The sequence below is a fragment of the Echinops telfairi genome, unplaced genomic scaffold, assembly GCF_000313985.2.
Source record: "Echinops telfairi isolate 266 unplaced genomic scaffold, ASM31398v2 ScPeMD7_9;HRSCAF=40, whole genome shotgun sequence".
In the NCBI taxonomy this organism is placed as follows: Eukaryota; Metazoa; Chordata; class Mammalia; order Afrosoricida; family Tenrecidae; genus Echinops; species Echinops telfairi.
Window position 1 is genome coordinate 46,448,938 of NW_022103906.1, and position 10,428 is coordinate 46,459,365.

Genomic DNA, 10,428 nt, shown 5'->3' on the forward strand with positions numbered 1-10,428 from the left:
CTCTAACTACGAAAATATTTGATTTACAAATAAGGAATCCTACTTCGCGGAATTTCATTTATCACAGTAGGGTCTAGAACTGATTAACTGCGGTAAACGAGGGTTCACTGTACTGTTTAATGAACAGATTCTTCTCTCACCTTTGAAAAGAGTTAGTACCCTTGCCAAAAATCAATTGCCCATGGCTGTGTGTGTCTGGACTCTCAGTTCTATACCATCAGTCTATGAGCATAAAAGTGCTTTGAAATTGAGTCTAATTTTCTTAGACTTTTAAGTATTTTCTGTTGACATCGTTCACCTAAGAGTAAAAATGAGTTGAAAGCTGGTAATTCACAAATTCATATACTACCTGACATTCCACATGCTGTCTCTATGTAAGGCACTGTTGTAAGTATTTCACATGAATGAACTCATTTAACCTTTTCGATAAACACAAAGTTCAGTACTATTAGAACTAGGTGTTATCATCATTTTATTAATGGACATATTGAGACATAGAAGGATCAAGTAATTTAAATAAGAGTCCAAAACTCGAAAGCGGCCAAGGCAAGATTAGAAACGAAATAGCAGGTCCATAACATCTATGCTCACCAACTGGGCTCTGCTCTAACATGGTGTTTCTCAAGTTGAGTCTTAAGTCCCTGGAGACCTCTCAGCAACTGTCAGGAGGGTGGGAACTACTAAATTTGTAGGGCTTCTCCTGGCTTCCACCCGTCCCCCAACCCCCTTCCTTCCCAGACTTCTCCTACACCCGCAGTATTTTGGCTTTTATTTTTTATATACAGTAAAATTCCATGCGAGTCTTGCTAGAGAAGGGACCTAAGTGACATAGGTGGTTCTTCAGATGGTGTTCCATTGGGCAGGAGTCTAGGTGTAGCAGGAGGTCTAACATGCAAATGCTCAACAATTGTTTGTGAGATGAGAAAATAAAGCTACTAAATCGACTTCCCTTCTTCCTTGGAAGTGAAAAAAAATAGACCAGGGGACACAGAATGAATAAGTGTGTGTCTCTTAGTGATGTACTTGATACAACTCTTTTAGCAATGATGGTTGTAATTCCCACCACACAATGTATGGGAACATGCAGCTTGGGTGTATTTCCTCCTTTTCCTGGTGGATCTGGGTAAGAGAAAGTGTAAGGCGATGCTCACAGGATTTGACAGTTCAGTTGAGAGTGCTAGTCAGCAGGGTTGATTGTGATTGTAGAAAGGTGCAACATTATGGTGAGGACTGGTCGATATTGCCATCATACTGGGTATGAAATGAGCCATCGTAGAAGCAGCAAGGAAGAGCCAGGAGTGCAATGTGTCCAGTGGACCCTGAGATCCCTACCCATTGAACCTCCTAGATCCAGGGACACACCACTGTCTGATCAGAGAAGTGCTAGGGAAGCAGCAGCAGCAGAACCAAGAGCTGGAGCCTGAGACAGAGCGGTGGACTTCGTGTTCCAGGGAGAGAGTAAAGCTGAGGGCCTTCATGCAGGAGACTTGCCTGTGGAATGGGGAGCTCTCAGGCACTTAATTGGAGAGTTGCATTTGTTGACCTACAGAGCTAGAGCTGAGCACTTTCAGGTTTGAAGCTGCTGGTGGGATGGTGTGGTAGTTACATAAAATGTTGTCAATTTGAGAGGATTAAGAGTAAGGGGTAGAGTTTAGCCTGCCAATCATGTGGCAGCTTGATGATCTCATTTGGGGGTTCAAAGGAGAAAAATGGCTCACTGGAGGCTGGAGACACTTTCTCTCTCTTGGCTCACTCCCTGTGAGACATTCCTGATGAGAAGCCACATGAAGCAACCCTGATGCAGTCAGAGCCCTGAGCTGGAGAAGCCACATGGAGATCCCTGCCAGCACTGAGATGCTGACACTGCCACTGGGTCCACAAGACTTCCCACCCACTGGTCCATGATCTTCTGGCATGTGGTGTCATTGAATGTGTTTTGTGAGTCTGAAGCAGAACGTATAGATTGATATCAGACATTTGCGCTAATACCGGACTTATGAACTTGATATGAACTTGATCTGGACTGGGATGTTTTCTCAGTATTCAATTGTTCTTGTATATAAAGCTCTTTCTTATGCACATATGAGTGTCTATGAATTAGTTTCTCTAGTCTACCTAGACTAACACAAGTGGTATGCCCTATTGTGCATTTACTGGCAGTTCTGAAATAATGAGCTTTGTAACCTTGTCCAAGAGGTTGCAGAAACCAAAGGACCAGTTAACAGAAAGACCAGGACCAGAGTCAGCCGCGCTTGTAGGCATGGATAAGAAGAGTCTGTACTAACTAAAAGACCTATGTCCTCAGCACGACTGATCCCGAATCGCAACCTGTTCATTTTCCTAATACACCCTACAATTGTGAGTATAGTCTGTGAGTTTTGTATCCCCCTTGCAATGAATTATTGAGTGTAACTACAAGTACAGCGCTGTGAGAAAGAGTCTAATTTATGAAGTCAGATGCTAACCTCAATGTGTTTAAAACAGAGTTTCTGAGTGCAGTAAGCAGAGACCTAGGAGGGCCCTAAATTGGCTTAGCCACTAACCTAGTGTTATAGACTGAATTGTGTCCCCTAACAACAATTGTGAGTATGGGTCAGTGTTTCAATCTTTTGTACATAGTGTGTTTATGAGTTGAAATATCTGACAACAAAAACAACAAAGTATGTGTTGAATTCCTAGCCACACATACCTCCGGATGTTCTCTTGTTTGAAAAGAGCAGGTTCTTTTGTTAATGGTCATACCAGTTGTGTTAGTCTGGGTTGACTAGAGAAACAAATCCACGAAGCTCATATGCATATAAGAGAGTTTTATATAAAAGGTAAGTATACATTAAGAAAGCATCCCAACCCAGTGCTGTCCAAGCCCATAAGTCCAACATTAGCCCATATGTCCGACACTGATCTACAAAGTCCTCCTTCTTCTCACAAAACACACGCAATGATGCTGACTGCAGGAGGAAAGCCGAATCAGTGAACGTGTAAGCATCTCAGCACTGGCAGGGGTCTCCACATGGCTGCTCCAGCACCCAGGGCTGCATTGGGGTAGGTCCACGGGTCTTCTCCTCGGGGATGTCTTGCAGGAAGTGAGCCTTGCAAGCTGAGGCAAAGAACTAGCTGAGGCAGCTGCACCCTGGTCTGACCATCAGAGAACAAGAGACCAGAGAACAAGAAAGGGGAGGCTCACTGAGCCATTTATCTCTCAGCCTTTCAATTAATACCACATGTGTTTATCGGCCAGGTTGGCACAATAAACCTTAACTGTCACACCAGTGGAGGGTGATCCTCAACCTAATGCCCTTTAAATTGAAAAAAAAACAAACAACCAGAATGGAGCACACTCAAATTCACTGCCATCAAGTGGAGGCCACTCATATTGACCCTGGTGACATAGTGGTTACATCTTGGGCTGCTAATTACAATATCCGTGGTTCAAACCCTCCAAGTGATCCATGGGAGAGAGTTGAGACCTTATGCTGCCATGAAGATTCACAGCCTTGGAAACCTCCAAAGGACCTTCTCTTCTGCACCAAAAGGTCGCTGTGAGCACAAACACATTTCACTCTCCCTGACTCATGTCTGACTCACGGACACTCAAACACAGGGGGGTAGACAGATAGCACATGAGGAATGCCTCCATGACAAGGAACCACGGAATGCCTGCATGAGTGAGCACCTGATTTGAACTTTTGACCTCAAGAACTATGAGGAGACACAGGTTTCTGTTAAAGTGGCATTAGGAAGCCAAGACACCCCATGAACCCAGTAGTTCTCAGGGGCCTCGTCTATAAACCCTAGGGGTTGGTATGCATACCTTAGTTCGAGTACAGCTCTGCCGTCCTATGACTCATGAATCAGTAAAGAAGAAGCTAGAATGGGAGCCCTTCCAGCATCAATGGAGTCCAATCTCCTCTGTTATCTAGAACAGGGAGTCCTCCTTTCCCAGGGCAAACGCCTGGCCAGTGGTTCCCTGTTATCTATGGAAAATCCCCTGAGGGGGGGAAAAGTAGTATGAAACCTCTAAGGAAAGAGATAAACATGTCTAGACAGCTGTCTTTTGGAAGCATGAGTGGATCAGGGACCCACATGAGAACTGGACCCTTTAGAAGAGTTTTCCAATAAAGATGATGACCAAGAAAGATTTACGGAAGCTAACAAGTTTCTGAGCCCCTCCTGTAAAGCCTCCAGGTGGCACAGTTTGAGACAATAGCAACTGCAGAGTCCAATCATGCCAAAGCTGATCTGTCTAGGTCAAAAGTCAAATATATCTTTACGACTCTTCAAGGGAGATACATGGCCCCATTCAAAGGCATCAAGGATTTTTAAAAGCTACACTTAAACATTGGATTTCAACTGTATTTTCTTCTTCTTTTTAACTGGTGGTGCTGTGGGTGTGTTAGGCACTAGGCTTTGAACTTCAAGGTTGGCCTTTGAAACCCGCCAGCCACTCTGAGGGATGGAGATGAGACTGTCTGCCCCTGTGAAGATGGACCATCTTGGGCATCTCATTTAGGGGCACTATGACTCCGAGTTGGCTCCATGGTCCAGGCCTGAGTGTCTCAGGTTATTTATTTATTGTTAAATCATTTTATTGGGGGCTCAGACAATGCTCCTTACAATCCATCCATCCATTGTGTCAAGCACATTTGTACATTCATTGTCATTATCATTCTCAAAACATTTTCTTTCTACTTGAGCCCTTGGTATCAGCTCCTCATTTTTCCTCTCCCTCCCTACTCCCCCCTCCCTCATGAACCCTTGATAATTTATAAATTATTATTATTTTGTCATATCATACATCATCCGACCTCTCCCTTCACCCACTTTCCTGTTGCCCATCCCCCAGGGAGGAGGTTACATGGAGATCCTTGTAATCGGTTCCCCCTTTCTGCCCCACCCTCCCTCCACCCTTCCGGTATTGCCACTCTCACCACTGGTCCTGAAGGGATCATCCACCCTGAATTCCCTGTGTTTCCCGTTCTTATCTGTACCAGTGTGCATCCTCTGGTCTAGTCAGATTTTTAAGGTAGAATTGGGATCATGATAGTGGAGGGAGGGCTATTTTTTTCTGAGACTTCCACATTAGTTTTCTGAGTAACAAATTATCCCACACTTGATTGTGTAAAACCACAGACTTTTTTTTCTATCACCGTTCTGGTGGCCAAAGTCCAAAATCAGTTTCATGAGCTGCAACGAAGGTGTCAGTAAGGCCATGCTTCCTCTGCTGCTCTAGAAAAGATTCCGTCCCTGGCCTCTTCGCTTTTGGTGATTGTTGGTGTTCCTTGGCTTGATGTCACATCTCTCAACCTCTGTCTCTACAGTCACATCACCTGCTTCTTTTCTTTGATGTCATATCTCCTTCTGTCTCCCTCTTATAGGGCCACTCATGAGTGCATCAGTGCAATCTCCCCATCTCAGAATCCTTGACCTAACCACGTCTTTTACCAGAGAAGGTGACTGTTTATAGAATCCAGAGATCATAACTTGGTATCTTTAGGGGACATTTTACAGCCAAGAATAAATAATCATGTGCCAAGTCAATGAGGTCATATGTAATGGTCAAGGTGGTTAAGCCATTAGAAACCAACAAAAAGTCAGGAACCATCACCTCTGTGATTATACCATGTAGATGCTGACAGATGAAGGGGAGGACCATGGTAGAGAGGCATCAATATTCTGTGTGTTCCGTCCCACCCCCAAATAAGAGCCTTTTCCTTTGAAGAAGTGTGTCCTTACTAACACCGTAGTTTCCGCTACTGATACTGATTTTGGACTTTGGTCATCAGAACTGTGGTAAAAAAAAATGTCTCTGGTTTTAAGCAACCAAGAAGAGATTTTCCCCTCTCCATTCAGGCCATGCAAGCTATTACTGGAAGCAGAATGGAACTCGGTTATGAGTATTTTAGTTTGACTTGTGTGGTTAACTTTGTGTGTCACATTGTCAAGGGCATGGGTACCAGTGATCAGATGAAACACTAGTCTAGTTGTTCTTGTGGAGTAGCTAGCATGTGATTGAATCAGTTGGCCTTGGGTGCAACATTGACCTTCTGTAATATCTTGGAACAGAAGTACAGCCAGATGCTTCTTAAAAGCAAAGATGGCACGACTTCTTCTCGTGTACTTTTGACGTATTTTAGGGAGACACCAGTTCTTGGAGAAGGACACCATGCTTGGTAAAGTGGAGAGGCAGCGAAAAAGGAGGACCTTCAACAAGATGGACCAACACAGCGGCTGCATCGATGGACTTGGACATAAGAAAAACTGTGGGGAGGGCACAGGACTGACAGTGTCTCGTTCTGTTGAAGATGGATCGCTAAGAGTCCGAATGACCTAACAGCAAACAGGATGACTAAGAGTCCTTGGACCCAGTGATACGATAGAGAGTGGTCTCAACAAGCAGACTTTGTTTTCACCGTTTAGGGGCTTAGAAGTGTCCCTCCTCTCAGGGAAGTCTCATCTCTTTGTTGCCTTTAGAGAAAGGTCCCTGTCTTCTGAGTTTGTGCCTGGGTGACCTTCATGTGGCTGGGCCTCTCCCCACATCTCTGCTTTTACCCCTTGCTTATTTAACCTCTTGTATCTCAAGAGATTGACTTTAAGGGAAAAAAAGAGAGAGATTGCTTTAAGACACACCCTGGATTAATCTTGTTTAATTAACATAACAAAATAAATTTCAATTCCCAATGGGATAATAACCGCTCTCACAGAAATCAGTTGACAACATATTTTAGGGAAGGTAATTCAATGCCTAACAGATTCTGGACACCAATGTACATTTCAGCACACTTCACAATAGCCAAAGGGTGGGAACAACCAAAATGTCCATCAAAAGATGGATGGACATACACCATGTGGTACATGCATCCACTGGCTGCTACTCAGCCCCAGAGAGTGAGGAAATCCTGATACATGCCTCGATATGAGGGAAATATCATGCTGAGTGAAGTTAGTCAGTCACCAAAAGACAAACATTGCATGATCTCCCTTAAATGAAATAGGCAGATGCTGTGAGACCAGGGGGGTTTCTGGAGGTAGGAGAGAAGGAAATGAGTCTTGGTTTGGGTGCACTGGGTTTCTGTGAATGGTGGTGAAATAATTTTGGAAAAGATAGTGATGATGCTGGCACTATCTAATGAACATAATCAATGTTACTGCATTGTACATGCAAGCATTGTTGAATTGACCAGTGCTTTTCTATATATCGGAGTCCTCATGGCACAGTGGTCACGTATTGGGGTGCAATCTTCAAGGTTAGGAGTTTGAAACCACCAGCTGCTCCATGGGAGAAAGACAGGGCTTTCGACTCCCATGAAGAGCTACCGTCTCCGAAGCTCACTTGGGCAGCTCCTCCCGGTCCGCCAGGGCCACTGTGAGTCGGCTTCATCTTGATGGCAGTGAATTTGGTTTTCGGTTCTACTTCCATACAGAGTTCCAGTCCAGGGAACTCACCGGGACTGTTCTTCCCTGTCCTGGCGTCACTGGAGTTGGCATCAACTCAATGGCAGTGCGTTTGTTTTTGTTTTTCTACATGTTTCTTGCATGCACATAAACTCACACTCCCTGCTTTTGATCCACTAAGGGGCTAAGATACCAGAGAGAAACAAAATAAAGTGGTTTCTGCCCCGAGACCTAGCTACAGAAAATAGTCCCTGGGGCAATTCCCTTTAAAGCACTGGACGTTCTCTGACAGCTGGCCGAGGAAATGGCAAGGCCCAGTAGAAACTGCTCATTGAGCCACATCTCCCATTCCTGAGATGCACCTCTTTCTGCCTCTCCCTGTCCAATGCACTGGTTAGGCTTTCGTCTTATTGTTGAGTTTATTTCTGCTGTCTGAACTAGAGAGTCAGATTCTACTGAGTGGCTAAATCAGATTAGAGAGCCACGATGGCATGCGTACTTGTTCCCCCTGCAAAAGATCAATTGCACACATCATTTTCAAACGATGTGTCCTGACTCCAGGAATTGCCAGGAGTTCTGGGGCCCTCGGGATCTCAATGGCTTTCCCAATGAGCTGAGCCACTGAACTCACTCTGGAGTGCAGTTCACTGGACTTCCCAATGCCATTCTGTGGGCCAGTTTCAGTTTCGAACAGCATGGCTCTGCAGCCTGGGAACAGCGTTCAGTTTGACTCGTTGTCCCAGTGCCTGGGAATGCCCCTGCCTTTTGTTGTCCTTTGTAGCTACCCATGTGGTCATCTCGGCATTTATCTGCTCCAACGGTGAAGCAACCTTAACCACAGGAGCAGATAAAGAACAGCCAGGACAGAATAAAAGAGCTTTATCCCAGGCTTCCCTCTTGTATTTCTCAGACTCAGGCACTGAACCTGAAATTTAAGTCCAGGTGATAAGCAGAAGCAAGGTTTCTCATAAGCTCTCTGGAGCCAAGCCCATCATCCTTCCTGCTCTCGCATGGCCTGTCAACCTAGCCCAGGACACAAGATGAAAACGTGGAAATGGCACAGGGGTTGTTAGTCGTCATGGCCCTGGCTCGGTCCCTTACTTACGGTCCCTGTCGTCCTCCTCTAAGTAATGGACGTACAAAGGACTCATGACCTCGTCAACAAGCTTGTGGGAAGCAAATGAAATAGGATTGTGGAAGTGCCAGGACATATATTATCCATTAGTCAGTAGCGTGTGGGTAGCAGATTGTCTATCTTTTTAATGAAGATGTTGATTAAGGGTTTGGATGCTTCTTTAACATGCTCGCTCGACTGCTTCCCTATGCACCTGGAGTCCCAAGAAGAAAGGGGTTGGGAACAGGGGAAAATAGATTTTGTAAATGTGCGTACATGTGTTACTAGAACAATAACTGCCTTATTGACTCTAGTAAATAGGAGGAAAGTTGAAGACTAACCCAGTGGGCTTTCAGAACCATGAAAAGCCCAAGGAGTTGCTATCACAAAATGCCTTTGGAAGAACTCCAACAAACAACTGCCAGAGAGTCCATTCTGACTCTTAATCACTGTCCCTGTGGGTGTTCAAGACTCTAGATCTTTATAGGAGTAGAAAGCGTCAGCTCTCTCTCATGGAGTGGCCAGTGGCTCCAAGCTGCTGGCCATGAGGTTAGAAGCCCAGCACGTAACCGAGTACACCACCAGGGCTCCTATTAAAAAGGACACAATGGGTTGCAGGTCTTTTTACAAAGCATTGACATCACAGGCACCCTCCTTAAGTCTGCACAGCTGGGAGAGTGTCCTGGAGCTGCCCCACCAAGAAAGACGGGAGGGCTATTCTCTAGAGGACAAAACCGAGGGTCAGTAGACTGGGGGGTGAACATTAGGCCCCGTGGCAGGGAGATCACTTGGCTGAAAGATGAAGATGAACTGAAGTATTCCTAACCTTCATTCCTGTGGACATGGTTTCAACAGAGCATCTTATGACCACAGATAGTGCAGACAAAGCCTCGCCTCTATGCATGTTTCCCAGGGCTAGTTTCAGGGTCCCACCAACACGTAGGAGCCAACAGCCAAGGATCACCGGATGTCTGATGAAAGTCTCAGCTGTGGAGGACAGAGTCCAGGGTCGACAAACAGAGAGAAAGAAGAAGATGAGGAAGAAGAAGACGAAGGAGAAGGAGGAGGAGAAGGAGAGGAAGAAGAAACGATACAAAGGTACAAGAATAAACCTCTCCCTCAGAAGTTAAAACAAATAAACCTGTCATTATTACTCCTAGAGAGATAACAACAGATACCACTACTTTGAAAAATGAAGAGAGCTGTCTAAGAAAGGAGAAACGAATTATGTGGTGAGCTGCCATGTGGCTCAGGGGGAAATGGGACGGACGTAGTCAGAGGAGGGCACTTGCCCAGGGACGATGTGGTGTCCAGAGGAGCAGCGAGAGCCACGTAAACAAGGCCCTCAGCCCCTTTGTGGAGGGAGAGCAAGCGCCTGTGCTTCCACGGACAACTCAAAGTTGCATTTTAAAAAGCAAAACTGAGGAATAAACATGGAACTATGGGGAAAAAAAAGCATGTAAAGCCTTGAGAATAAGGAGACTAGACAGCTGTGGGCTGGTCCTAGGGGCACAGGTAGACTGATCATTTCAGTAATGGGCCTTGGTGAACTTTTTGGTTCTTTAAACTTCATACACTGAATTTTCTACTTAAAAAAAAAATCTAATTATGGAAAACCTTAGGCTCTGCCATCAGACTGTGTGGATTCCTGAGCTGGTTCCCTACAAGACTGGGAGCAACTTTGTGCTCTGTCTGGGTCTCCATTTATTCTGTCATCTGCCTTTTTAAGCAACGTAGGATCAACACTTCTTCATTAACAGGTTGTTAGGATTAAATAAAATAGTGCGTGTAAAAGTGCTTCTTGGCCTCTTGGCTAAGTTCTAGTGGAGATTATACAGGCGTGAGCATGGCCATGGTACAAAGGATGTGTCCCTATCAACTCCCTGTGCTGGACGTTGTTATCCCACCCCCGGGAAGCTGAA